The sequence below is a fragment of the Paramisgurnus dabryanus genome, chromosome 1 (assembly GCF_030506205.2).
Source record: "Paramisgurnus dabryanus chromosome 1, PD_genome_1.1, whole genome shotgun sequence".
In the NCBI taxonomy this organism is placed as follows: Eukaryota; Metazoa; Chordata; class Actinopteri; order Cypriniformes; family Cobitidae; genus Paramisgurnus; species Paramisgurnus dabryanus.
Genome location: NC_133337.1, coordinates 61,903,327 through 61,917,751, shown reverse-complemented (window position 1 = coordinate 61,917,751; position 14,425 = coordinate 61,903,327). Strand labels below are relative to the sequence as shown.

At 44.2% G+C, this 14,425-nt stretch overlaps 1 protein-coding gene and 1 long non-coding RNA gene across 4 annotated transcripts in view; one reads left to right on the top strand and one right to left on the bottom strand.

Moving 5' to 3' along the window:
* pcdh15b (protocadherin-related 15b) overlaps nucleotides 1–14,425 on the top strand; it is a 409,107-nt gene that overhangs the window by 97,574 nt on the left and 297,108 nt on the right. The gene's annotated exons all lie outside the window — the stretch shown is intronic.
* Nucleotides 6,131–8,280, bottom strand: LOC135720649 (uncharacterized). Of its 2 annotated transcripts, XR_010521331.2 has the most exons (5): nucleotides 7,703–8,280; nucleotides 7,068–7,161; nucleotides 6,837–6,969; nucleotides 6,653–6,754; nucleotides 6,131–6,542 (listed from the first exon to the last, which is right to left on the bottom strand). It is a non-coding gene; the product is annotated as an uncharacterized lncRNA (long non-coding RNA). The 2 variants fall into 2 exon arrangements; XR_010521330.2 differs by having other exon boundaries at nucleotides 7,068–8,280.

Here is a 14,425-nt window from a genome sequence, read left to right as displayed (position 1 = left end):
CTACTTCTTCTGTGGCGGTTAGTTTCTGCACGAGAGCGCCCCCTGGCTTTTGGATGTGGCGGCATTTCACCTTAATTCATGCAAATTCATTAATTGAGAAAACGCGAATTTGCACGATAAATCGTTACAGCCCTACCGAGGATCCATAGATGTATCCTTCACAGCCTTGGCTATCCCAAAATTCAATATGAAGTCTGGGTATTTTGAAATAAACATTCAAAACTGTAGTTAAATAAAATTGTATATTTTGCTTATTAAAGGTCCTTGTGTCTGTTTTACTATTATAAATGATGTTTTAGTGATGTAAATTAATATTATTGCTGCAATGTTGTGTGTTGCGTTTTGCTTTTGTATCTTTCTAAGGTTGGTGAATTTTACATACTGTTGGATAGTTTAATCTGCATCAATGTGTTATATTTTCTAAAGTAAAATAAAAAAAATCTGCCACCATATTTATTTTTAAAAGTCTGATAGGTCTCAGCTTTTGTGTCCCAGTGACAAGCGTAGTGGGCGGGAAAAGCAAGTGATGCCCCCGTAGGCTAGACCGTCTCATTTCATTTCACTCCGTGGCGTTTAGAGGCTGCTGCCTTCAAATACTGAGCCTTGCATTCAAAGTCCGCGGCCTTAAAAGGATCCAGACCCTGAATTGGGATCCCCTCAGTTTGTTCAAACTAAACCAGTGCTAACACAGCAGTCATTGGCCAGTTTACTGAATGACAGTCATATTAACCAATTATACTCAAAGCAACATGACGAGTCAGCCAATACAATTTGGTAACACTTTTTTTCGATAGTCCACTTTAGACATTTTACTAATTATAAGTAACTTTGCAACTATTTATCCTACCAATCTTTACCGTATTAGTAGACTGTCTGCTTGATATCTATTCACACTTTATTGTGATGATATTGTGATAAGTATCTTTGCAGGTGCATGTCAACTTATTCCACTAACCCTAACCTCTTCCCTAACCCTAACAGTCTACTAATACTCTAAGGACAGTTAGACAGTTAGTTGAGATATAGTTGCAAATTAGTGAAAGTTGGTTGACATAGTTGAAAACTTATTTGTAGTTGTATAAGTATTAAGTGTAACCTACAATTTATTTCAGTGTGGTAGCATATTTAATGGAATGTTGTGTGTACCATATTGTAGACAAAACAATAATCATAGTGACTTTCTCCTTTAAAGAAATAGAAAATAAATCTAATTTGTCATTACTAGCATAATACTCAAATATAATATAATAAATATACTTTAAAAAGGAATTCCCAACAAAGATTATTGAAGAAATAATTTTCTTCAGTTTATTTTGAGTATCCTGTATAAGATTAGACATCAGCATGTTGCTAACAAAAATTGTTGTTGACTTGACTTAAATACATTTACTGTAAAATGTGCTGTAACACATCATGAAGTTTGATTTCTCAGAGTTTTTCAAAATAAAAGTCAATCAGGTTTAAATGTCAGGAGTTCCTGTCGGGATGAAAGTAACACTTGTTACTCTTCTCCTACTGCCAATACTGTTGCATTATGTTGAAAATTTATATTTTTTTATTTGATTTAATTTTATTGTGTTCAAACTGTTAAAATGGTTTTTTTTTTCAACAATTCAAGTTTGTACTGTCAGGTTGCTTTAGAAACATTTGATGAAACCAAAATTTAACCGAAAATACATATAAACAAGATCATAGTCATGTTTATTTACTAAAAACAAGTGTAACACAAAAATCTATCTTGTTCTGTTCTGTTACTTTTGAGCCACTTGTGTGTTACTTTCGTCCCTGCTGACAGAGTCTAAGGCCATTTTGTTTCCAAAATTCCCCCTAGAATTCATAGTCCACACTTGAGTTACTGATCACAGCTAAAATATATCTGTCTAAAACTTTATCTTTTAAAATTAAGTTTTTCTGAAAAATTGTACTTTCGCCCCTGCTCACCCCTACTGTGAGTCTCTACAGTACAATGTTGGTTACTGTGAGTCTCTACAGTACATTGCTGGTTACTGTGAATCTTTGCAGGATATTTTATTTACTGTGATTTTCTACACCACATACCTTTTTACTGTGATTTTTACAGTTTTAAAACACTACTGTGATTTCACACTGAATGCACTGTAATCCACTGTGAACTTTATTACAGTTATTTGCTGTGCATGAACACAGTTAATTACTGTAGATTTCACAAGCATTTTTTACAGTGCAGCCACAGACATCACACGTGCACATTCACAAAAAACAATACACATGCAGCTGAAGACAACATCACACACACGCAGCCACAGACATCACACGTGCGCAGTCACAAAAACAATACACATGCAGCTGAAGACAACATCACACGCACGCATCAGCTGGCATCTTGCATGTCATCATCACAGGCACCTGCAGACAACACTACATCTGCAGAGGACATCACTCAAATGCAGCTGCAGACAATATCACAGGCAAGCAGCCTCAGACAATATCACATGCATGCAGCTCCAGAAGACATCGCAGGCATGCAGTCCCAGACAACATCACACATGCGCAGCCGCAGACAACATCACATGCATGGAGCCATAGACAACATCAAACGCCCACAGCTGCAAACAACTTCACACACACACAGAGGCAGACAAAGCCAGATGCATGCAGCTGCAGACAAAAACAAACGCATCCAACTGCAGACAACATTACACGCACCCAACTGCAGACAACATCGCAGAAACGCAACTGCAGATGTCACACGTGCAGTCGCAAACTACCTAATACCCACGCAGCTGCAGACAACACCACATGCATCCAGCTGCAGAGACCATCACGCGCAACTACAGACATCACACACAGCTGCAGACATCATCACACATAGCTGCAGACAACTTCGCACACAGCCTGCAGACAATATCACACGCAGACAGTTGTGTCTCAAAATCACACAACTTTGTTTGCTTTACACACAAAATGAATGGCACTGCTTCTTCTTTGAATCTGAACATGAGTGAAATACCACTTAAGCTATTTCTACTTACGTTTTTTTTTTCAAAGCATTTATGATGATAAATTACCATACATTTTGATGCAAAATGAAATATGAAATCATACGTATTTAAAGATCAGAATTTATGTACTGGATATGCAATATTGTGGATGAATATTTTTGAATCAGTTTTCGCTACAACAGCCCTTCAGTTGGGCTAAAATCATGCATTTGTCGTTAATTGCAAGTGTAATTGGAAACTCAGTGGATTGTGCCAGTGTGATGTTTTAACCACGACGGGTGTTTTTTGTAGTAAATGAATTGCACTTGTGGGCTTGGGAGCTGAAGCATTTAGTTGTTAATGTTTTCAGTATTTGACTGCTGTGTAATTACCCCAGAAGTGTCGTAGCTCACCAAATAAATCTGCCATTCACCTTTCATGACTTATTTAGCCTCTAACAGCAGATTGGAGCTGTATTCTTACTTAAAATTGCCAGATGATTAATGCACCAGTATTGAAATTCAATAGGCTGATTTATTTCAAATGGTTTTGTATATGGTAATAACTATGTGATGCAGAATAAACTGGAGAAATGAATTTTACCATGGTATAATGTGTAAAATAGAGCTGAGAGTGCTGCATTGTTTCTGTAACCAAAAACTGGAGCTAATTAGCCAAAATATTTAAATCCCAACGCATTTTGCAAGTGACAGACATTTTGTCATACATCTTACTCTGCATTCAGTCTCTGTCTGTTTCTGCACTGCCGCCTATATTCGTCCTCTTTATTTTATCTTTCACATTCAACACGTAACGTTGTGACGGGTGTGTGGGAATCCTATCTTGGTCCCGAAAGATCTTCTCAGACCGGCTTGACTGGATGGAGAGACTGTGGCTTTCAGCTAATTGAAAGTGCTTCCCCAGAGAGCTGTCAGTAGAGATTTCCCTCATTAGGATGAAGCGTCGGTGGCAAGCAGCCTCACCTCAAGTGGCCTCAGAGAACGCCAGCCTGTAGTGCCTGCTATCGATTTCGGTGGAAATCTGAAGCGTCTGACTGACGGCTCAGTCCATCAGTCAACAACCACTGCGGAGCTCACCGAGTGCTGCAGGACGAGGTTGTCTTTAAAAGAAACCATGAAGTAAATAATAATGTTGAGAAAAGCACATGATGGACGTGTGAATTGAATAGCAAATGGCTGGAGGGTCTTGTTTAACAGAGGAAAAGTGAGTGCAGATATTGTGAGTTTGGGTTCACATTTCCTGATCAATGTAAGGGGCTGTTTACACTTGGTATTAAGATGTGTTTTCATCGATCGGATCACAAGTGGACGAGAGAGACACATTACGTTTACACCTGGTATTTAAATCCGTCTCTTTTGTCCACTTTCGACCGCTTCTGTTCTGATTACTGTGAGGGGACGTCCGTGAGACGGTGGGCGAGTCTCTCTGCTGTCATTCAAACGCGAGCGCGAGTAATTATGAGTTTATATGGATGCAAACTAATATTATGTCGGAGTCCGCTGCTTGTTTAGCAAGTATACATGCTGCACAGTGTTTTGCACGTTTATATGTTGGAGCTTTCTCTTAATTTTCAGCGCAATTGATGAAATAGGATCGCACAACTTTCACGCTTTCAAAACGAAACTACAGAGAACACCCGCAGTAGATTTATCAATGAAAAGCTAAAAATAGCGCTGTTCACCGTATGTTCACGCCAGACGTCAAAAAAAGACGTAAAACGTGTGTTTAATACCTCAGATTAGATAAATGGGCAGAGAGAAGGCGGTCGCGTGTGGCTGTTCGAACACATTCAACCATATTGCATTCCGCAACTCCAACGCGATCCGATCGAAAGTGGTTTCGACTACCTCTGGATGTGGTTGAAAGTGGTCGAAAGTGGACGCGTTCAAAACGTTTTGAACACCGTTTACACCTGGCATTAACGTCGTCCACTTGTGATCCGATCGACGAAAACGCATGTTAAAGAGCACCAATTATGCTAATAAATTAGCACGTTAGCACGTTATTGTAATATCCCATAGTACATACATGTTATTAAAACTTGAACTTATGCACTGTGAGTCTTATAAATTGCTTACATACCTCACCGATTTCTGCATGTCTGGAAAACGCTCGGTTTAGTTCCTGTCTCCGCCTCCCAAAATGTCTAGTGTATTCGGATTGGTCAGATGACTACTCAACTGTTATTGGTCAACTGGGTTCGGCGTGTGTTTGAAAGGTTACGCCCCTGACTAGGCGTGGATTTTCCGGTTCTGACTGAGAGTCACAGGCAACGTAAACAAGCGCTATATTTCTCTATAAACGATGGTGTCTGTACTGCCTTACCACTTCGAGCTCGATCCAGAGAGTTCAGAAGGCCGTTACGATATAAACGATCTCCGTCAATGAACGCGAATGGATTTAACTTTTTTAGGTGTCCTTAGCTCTGCCAGAATGCTAAACGAAGACGAAAATGTGTTGCAAAGACATCCAAAAGGTAATTATAACGTACTACATTACTTTGCAAACTATATGGAAACACCAAATGTAGCACATAGAAGGTTTTATTTGAAATGATTATAAAACTATTTCACTTATTAACATTATTTTACTATAGTAAACTTTATTATAAAAGACCGCTTACATACTATATTACTGTGCAAACTATATGGAAACACCAAATGTAGCACATAGAAAGTATTTGTTGAAATGATTATAAAACTATTTCACTTATTAACATTATTTTACTATTGTAAACTTTATTATAAAAGACTGTTACATACTATATTACTGTGCAAACTATATGGAAACACCAAATGTAGCACAAAGAAAGTATTAATTGAAATGAATGTTCTACATTATTTCACTATGGTAAAGTTTATTATGAAAAACAGCTTACTTATAAGTGCTATGTTTTTACTTATTAGGTTTTAAGGAGAATGCAACATGTTCCAGGGCCTCTTACCTGCGTGATTCATCATCCAGGTTTTGCACAAATTGTCTAAATCCCTACACACAGAACATTTATTGTACCGACTATAAGCCTTTGAGGTGCAGGACTAGAGTAAGTTTTATTACATTTTTAAACCAATAACACTAAAGTATCATTATAGTAACAAAGTACCCAAAAGAACAAAAGATGCAACTTAAAAGAAAATATAATAGTCAGTCAAAAGTTTTTTTTATTTATTACAAATATATATTTAAATGTTAAACAATATACAAATAAACATACTTTAGTAACCATATTGTGCTCTTGTTTCAAAAATTGTTCAATTCATTTCTTACAGCTATCTATTCAGATAAATGGCATATCAAAGCTTTGTCAGCTGGTGCTATCTAAGACGACACTATAAGGTTATCATCCTGTCGTGTGTTGTTCTCCAGATACGCTTGGAGCTTCCTGATCAGATCGGTCACAATTTTGGCTTTCGACGACCCCTGCACTGAAGATGGCATCCAATCACGTCCTCCTTTGAAGGTCTCTCAAACTGTGATGCCAGGTCCATTGGAATCGGGGTTTCCTTCAGCTTATCTTCAAATACCTCATCAAACACAAGCCTGATCACATCCTCCACATAACTGTAGAAATATTGCAGTCAATAAATCTTTTGTTTTGATCATTTATTTCCCTGCTTCATACATAAAGTTTTTAATTATGAATGTATTTGAAATAAAACATTACTGCTTACGGTATGTCATTTGTGTTTTGGGAACATAGCCTTGTACTTTCCCTCTCCTGCTTTTGTTACGGCTTGGTGACATTGTAATGGATGGCTGCAAGGTACAAATACCTGTAAAATATAAACAAGCAATTAATTTATTGTAAAAGTAAATACTACTTTATTTAACACAGTTACTAAAATACTTAAATACCTGCACAGCATTCCAATAAATGAGAAAATCAATTTTTTTTGCTGCAAATCTGAAATCTCAGGCTACGGACGGCAAAGGCATCCACTGATGATGGTGATGGAAACATTGTGAAACGATGCTACTGCCTGGGTTCCTATTATTATGCAGAGAAAAAAGACTTTGTCATCATCAGTTATACATCTAAGACTGGTAGTGGTTTCACTAGGTAAATACATAATATGTGTTAAACACCTTTGCTCCTCATATGCCAGTCTGACTCCTTGTACTGTGTGTAATGATGTTGCATGTTTGCATACAGTGTAGAAGGATGTGTCCAGCTGCGAATCTAGGATATAGACAAATAAAACAAACATGTATTCAGTCAAAAAGAAATATTATAACAATAGAGTACAACGACTATAAATCGTTAGACTATTCATTAAAACGTAAATGTATTACATATTACATGGCCCAACATTAGCAACACACATTACGTGTTTACTTCGTTTCAAAATCTAAGAAAGCTTCAAGTAAATACAACAGTAAAATACATATAACTTTAAACAAATCATCTGTACTTAGAGTTTCTTGAGTTTGATCATGAGAACAAATTTTACCGGTAACAGTTTAGCTGGCATTTGTATTTGTATTTATCTTAGCAACTTAGCAAGTTTGTAAACATGTCTAAACCAACATCGATAAAAAAAACGAAAGCCTGCATAATTCAACATACACGTGTGTAAATATGGTACGTTGTTTATGAAATACAGTATTACAACACAAAACAATTAGCTTGCAAGCTTAGCTCTACACGCACATTATGTTAATCTCCGGTTACCGGTTACGTAATGTACAGTAAAAGGCAAATAATAAACATGAATACTTACAGTCTGTGATCCAGAAGTGCACAGTAATCCAACTTTCAAGAGGAGACGTCGCGCAAATCCAGCTTTGGTTCATGAGAAGCAGTTATTGTGAAAACTCCGTGAACAACTTCTGACTGGATTTTTCCGGAACCGTATTAAACATGATGTCCTCTGTGGAAGTCCATAAAGTGCTATTTTGCCCTCGCATCTAAAGAGACAGCGTCTACTCGAGAGATTTAATCGCTTAAACAATGAAACAAGAGTTTGCAAACAGAGTCAAAGCAGGGACTCCCAACCTCCGCCATTTTAGCTCTCTTCTGACTCGGCGCTCCCCACCCCACCCTCGTCTTTGAGGGCGTACCCAAGCAAAGCAGAGAGGGCTGAACTATGATAATGTTGGTCTTATCTACGTCACTAATCCCAGGAAGTAAACTGTTGCCTACAATCCGAGTGTTTTTTGTAGTCCTCGAACGTTAGAGACGATAACTCGCGTCATCGTTTTCTTTGAGGTATGTACTTTTTGAATATCGTTAGCATGTACTAATGCACACTTACACACAAAAGGATGTTTAAAAACGTGTATCCCATAATAGGTGCTCTTTAATGCCAAGTGTAAACAGCCTCTAATTAGCAGCTTATTGTCTTCTGCCCAATATTTTTTTGAAATTTATTGTAGGTCTTGATAAACCACAGAAACCACATGATGCTATAAGTTTTAATGCAAAGTTGTAAGGCACAATGCACAGTGGAGTGTTGAATCAAAATATGTTGGGCACACATTTTCAGTAAAACAATTAGGCAGTGACTATAGCTGCGTTTCCATTACCCTTTATGTTGCGCAAATTGACATTGCAAATTGAAAATATGGCCAATGGAAACCATTAAATTTTGCAAAAACTCCCATATATCACAAAAAACATGAGGTGGTTTCAGAAAAATTTGTATTTTGCAGAACTGCAATGGATAACACTCCTACATCTCTTTTGATGTAAATAACCTCCAAGAAACACTTATTGCCGCTCCTAAGTATAAGGGGCTTTCTTTGGCATTAATGTTTGGATAATACATTCTCCTGTGGGAACGAAACGTCTCGGTTACGGATGTAACCCTCGTTCCCTGAAGGAGGGAACGGAGACGTCACGTCGTGACCGACGAATTGGGAACTCGCTTAGAGAGACCAATCTGCTTCGTATACTACTAAAACGCCAATGAACTTGGCATTGAGATATTTGCATAATGCTGGCGCCGCCCCGCCAGGTGCCTTTATAAGCAGCAGGTGCAAATAGGGAAATTAGCTTCTTTTCGCTGAGAAAGCCGGGAAAATGAGACCGGCCGATAAACAGCAGGTGGCAGCACCTGTGGCGACGGGACGTGACGTCTCCGTTCCCTCCTTCAGGGAACGAGGGTTACATCCGTAACCGAGACGTTCCCTTTCAGTCGGTCACTACGACGTCACGTCGTGACCGACGAATTGGGAATCCCTACCAAAACGCCACTAGGGGCTGACCTCTTCCAGTGTCTGCGTAAAAGCCCTCCGGTTCCACTTAAGGAGGAGGAGATAGGTTTTAAGGCAGAAGGCCGGGCACTAGATGTTCCTTTAACCCCACAGAAGTGCCAGCGACTGGGAAGCGCCCTACCTGAGCGGGATAGGACCGCTGCAGAAGCCACCGCCCGTCTTAAGGGCTAATGGTGGGCGAAGTCAACCGTAGTTGAGGAATAAAGACAGCCGTGGCTGTGTAAGCAAAGCAGTGCTCTGCTAAGAGAAACGTGGGCTGGTAGGATTAACCCCACGGAAAAATACTCACAAAGGAACCCGGTGGGACACAATGTGGAGCCCGAGCCAGACACGTAGGTTCGCGAGGATACAGCTAGTGAAAGGCTGACAGCCAATGCTCCGCAACAAAGGCTGCCAAGGCAGCGGAGGAAGAACAATTCAAACCATTACGCATTTTTGTTCTGAAGGCCTTCCATACTGACACAGTTATGAAGCATCAGTTGGAGGCTGCAAGCCGACCTGCGAGACTGCTCTCCGTGCTCCCCCTGGTGAGGAAAGAACACGAGAGGATACAGGCTCGATACGAACACTGTAAAATCTAGTGAACGTATTAGGTGTCGCCCAACCAGCAGCTCTACAGATGTCTGTTAGCGAGGAACCACGAGCTAAAGCCCAAGATGAGGCAACGCTCCGTGTGGAGTGCGCTCTCAAATTAAAGGGGCAAGGAATACCCTGAAGATTATAAGCCAGGGCGATAGTATCAACTATCCAATGAGACATCCTCTGCTTAGTGACAGCTTTCCCTTTCTGCTGGCCACCATAACAAACAAAGAGCTGGTCTGAGGTCCTGAGGCTTTGCGTGCGATCCACGTAGAGTCGCAGTGCGCGTACGGGGCACAACAAAAGCCATGGTTGGGTCTGCGTCCTCCGGGGGCAGCGCTTGCAAGCTCACCACCTTATCTCTGAAGGGAGTGGTGGGAACTTTGGGCACGTAGCCTGGTCTGGGTCTCAGTGAGACACCAGGACCAAACTAAAAGCACGAATCGTCAACAGAGAATGCATGTAAATCCCCTACTCTTTTCATGGAGGCCAATGCTATCAGGGTCAGAGTTTTCATTGATAAAAACATCAGACTCGTAGACTGCAAAGGCTCAAAAGGGAGACCTGAAGGCTTCAGCACCATGGACAGGTCTCAGGCGAAAGAGGGAGGGCGCGAGGGGTTTAGCCTGCGAGCGCCTCTTAAAATGTAATAATTAAATCATGCTGGCCAACTGATCTGCCGTTGATACGTGAGTGATAAGCAGAAATAGCGGCGATATCAACTTTAATGGCGGAGGGACAGCCTACCATCTAACCTATGTTAAAGATATAAAAGCACAATGTTAATGGGCATTCTCTGGGGTCCTCGCGTTTGCGAAGAGCACCGGGTGACGAAAAAGGTTTCATTAAGCGCGTAAGCCCGTCTTGTGGACGGTGCTCGAACCGCGTCGATGGTGTTAGATACCGCTTGCGATAAATCACCTAAACCTTGAGCGCGCTCAACGACCATACATGGAATCCCACAGGTCGGGGCGCGGGTGCCATAATGTGCCCCTTCCTTGAGAAAGAAAGTCTTTCCTCAGGGGAAATCGTCAGGGAGGGGCTGTCGCGAGGAGCATTAACTCTGAAAACCAATTCCTGGTAGTCCAGTACGGGCGACTAATAAAAAGGCTCTCCTCGTCCTGCCTGACTTTGCACAGTGTCTGCGCAATAAAGCTCACTGGAAGGAATGCGTATTTACGCACCCCCCGCGGCCAGCTGTGTGCCAACGCATCCACGCCGAGGCTGCCCTCGGTTAGTGAATAAAATAGGCGACAGTGGGTATCGTCCGGCGACGCAAACATATCCATCTACGCACAACCGAACTTCTTCCAAATTAGCTGGACCGTCTGGAGGTGGAGTCGCCATTCGCCGGGGGCGCAGCTCGGGAAGCGCGTCTGCCGCTGCATTAGCGAACCCGGGATGTAAATGGCACGAAGGGACCTCAGATGCTTCTGACTCCAAAGGAGGAGATGACGAGCGAGATGCGACAGGTGACGAGAGCGCAAACCGCCTTAACGGTAAATAACGCAACAGTCGCAATGTTATAGGTGTCGGCTAATACATCCTTCCCTTGCATCTCCATAGCGGAGCGTACAAGTCCCAGATATACAGCGCACCGCTCGCGGCAGTTGGGGTGCTATGCACACCCCTGAGACTGCAAGCCCGTCATACGTGGCTGATCATCCCGTGCTGAGGGCATTGCAATATACAGAATGCCAGGAGACCCCTCAGGGGCACATCTTCTATCGGAAATGCCGGGTCTACCACGGGGAAAAATTGAGATGACACGCAGGTGTAATGTTTACACGGTGTATGTCGGTGTGCCACGCTCTCCTCGAGACTCGATCGTAAGCCAACGCTGAAGCGGTCTCATATGAAGCAGCTCGGGCGGGTGTCACAGCCGCAGCATGCTGTCATATGTCCAGGAGCTTCTGAAATTGTTTCAGAGGGACCGCGTACTTCCCTCGTATTAAACCGAGGCAAGTCAGAACTGACTAGGTTGCGCGCTCTTATAAAACACGCCAATTAGTCGATCGAGTCTTATTTCCATACTGAGAAAAAGGATCCACTGCACGGGGCAAAGTTGCTCTTTCCCAGTCGACCTGAAGACTTAAACGAGCGAGATGCCGAAGCATTAACTCTGTGTTCGCGCACGTCTGCTAAGAACGGGCTATTATAAGTCGACGTACATAAAAGCAGAATGCGAACAACGCTCTCTCTCTGATATTTTAATGCCGTGACTAGCACACGGAGACACGGAGAGAGAGAGACAGCTCGAATGGTGTACTCAGTATTAATATGCCCACCCACGACGCAGAGCGAAAAAACGGTCTAAAGCGAGGGGAGATGGACACATAAAGTACACGTCTTACAGGTCTAAGGCTGCAAACCGATCTGAATATTGAAATACGAGCCTCGGCGTTATCATCCAAAAAGAACACCTTCGTAGAGCCGGTGCGTAAATCAAATCGATCGTAACCCGCCGCGTATTTTGGGTACTATGAGATAAAGGCTGGAAAAACCCTATCATCATCATCATCTCGGTAAGAGGGACCGGCTCGAACATCCTTCGCCAACAGGATATCGACTTTTGCACGCAGTACATGTGCATCGGACGCTTTCACCACAGTGAAACGAAAGCCCGAATTTTGGGGAGTGCCGGATTCGTAACCGAGGCGGATCGTGCGTAAAACCCAACGAAACGGGCTGGGAACTGAAGCCAAGCACCCAGGCACCGTACGAGGAGAAATAACGACACTACCGAAGTACCCGCGGTGGGGCAGCGAAGCGAGACAGGTGGGACTGCCGGTGCGTCTGCTGTGACAGCATAAACATCTACAGTATGTGTGTGTGACACTGACCTGAGCCCGCTGAGGGTAACGGTCATCTGGTCTCCTCTACGGAGAGCGCAGACTCCGATGAGGGTGCTGGTGGTCCGGTCTCCTCAGCGGAGAGCTCGGACTCCTCAGGTCACCCGCTGGCGATAGAGGAGAGGTAGGGGAGCTGGTGTGTACCCGCTCACGGCTCTCTCGATCCTCCGGAGACCTAGAGAGGGAAGAGGAATGCACTCTTATGTGTGGTTAAGTGGGTACCGGCGAAACAGCCGGTGGAACATATGCAAACCAAGGATTTTCCACCCGACCCTCTATCGGGGGAAGGAGCTCCATCTCCTGAAGAGTGATCCTCTGCCAATCCGGGTCGCCCTTCACTGGCCACTTAAACTCCCGAATTTCACGGGAAGCGGCTAAGCGGGCGGGGCGAGCTGCTGACGACCGGTTCCCCTGCGCTGCCGAGATGGGGTCCGAGGAGGGGAACGGAGGTGGTCGCCGCAGGACGCCGACGGCGAGAGGCAGACTGAGGAGCCGGCGTGGTGGACCAAGGGCAGCTCTCTTCCGCCGGGGCATGACCTAGGAGATCGCCTCAGTCTGCGCAGCGGAGCTGTACGACTCCCCTGGCTCGCCGAAGAGGCCGGTCTGTGAGACAGGAGCATTCAAGTTGTTCTCGTCTGCGTCCGTCATGTCAGCCAGACACAGCCAAAGGTGGCGATCTTGAACCACTGTGGTGGACATCACACGACTGAAGGTCGCGGGCTCCCTCGTAAATCCTTGTGAGCCTGCAGCAACGTTATTGCGTGCAGGGCCGAAGCCGCCTCTCCGGCATGCCTGATGGGCAGCGTCCGTGACCGGACGACTGTCTACAAACACGGGAGGGAAGGGTTGGGTGGTCCCTCCAGGAACGCATCCCGCTCCACTGAAGGGGTCCCCGCCCTTAGCGGCTCCGTTGGTGAGGGAGGTGAGGGGTGAAGCTGAACGGCCGGACGGCCGCAAATCACGTCAGCTCTTCGTGCCGTCGGGAAAGAAAGGCACAGGAGGAGAGGACCGAGAGGCCCGAGCAGCTCCGAAGTACCAATCATGTGGGCGGGACGGTTCGGGCGGAGAGGGGTTAACCTTTCCAACTCTACCGTCTCCGCCGCTCGCGGGCACGGCCGCCATCTCCGGAACGACTCTGCCTCGGAGGAAAAATGGACACCCCTCTGATGCTGCAGAAGTGACGGGACCAGAAGGAGGTCCAATGGATTCGGCAGACATCGTAGAACACGACTCTGCAGTCTCCACCGGAGCCTCAACCGGCTGAGGATGAGAAGGCCGGTAGGTGGAGGACGCATCCTCCGTCCTACTCAGCGTAGTGACGCGAAGGGCGCCCTGCGAGCGCTTGACAGCCGCACCATGTCGGCGTCAGCACTGCAAAGGCGCGGACAGCGTTCCCGTAGAAACGACAGTCGTCTCCGCAATCCAAGAGGGTTATGCTCTCACAGAGAGAACAGAAACTCTCCACGAACGCAGCCCCGGAGTGCTCGATGCCTGAGCACGAAGACAGCGCTCGTGACCGTCACTGGAACCCTTATACTTCTCGCATCCAAGATCGCACGGCGAAAAGCTATCCTGAAAAGGACGCTGATCTCCGCATATACGAGAGAGTGGCTGCCTTTAACAAGGCACAAAGCTCTCTCGTATCACTCTTTTAGGGAAATTCACTCAGATGCTTAGTTGATGAGCGCACAGGAAGGCAACGCACACACTAAACTCAAAACAATAAACAGATGTAGAGCCGTGGAATAAGCGAAGCGTCCGCTGTGATACTGCTAGTTCAACCAACTTCAGCAATCA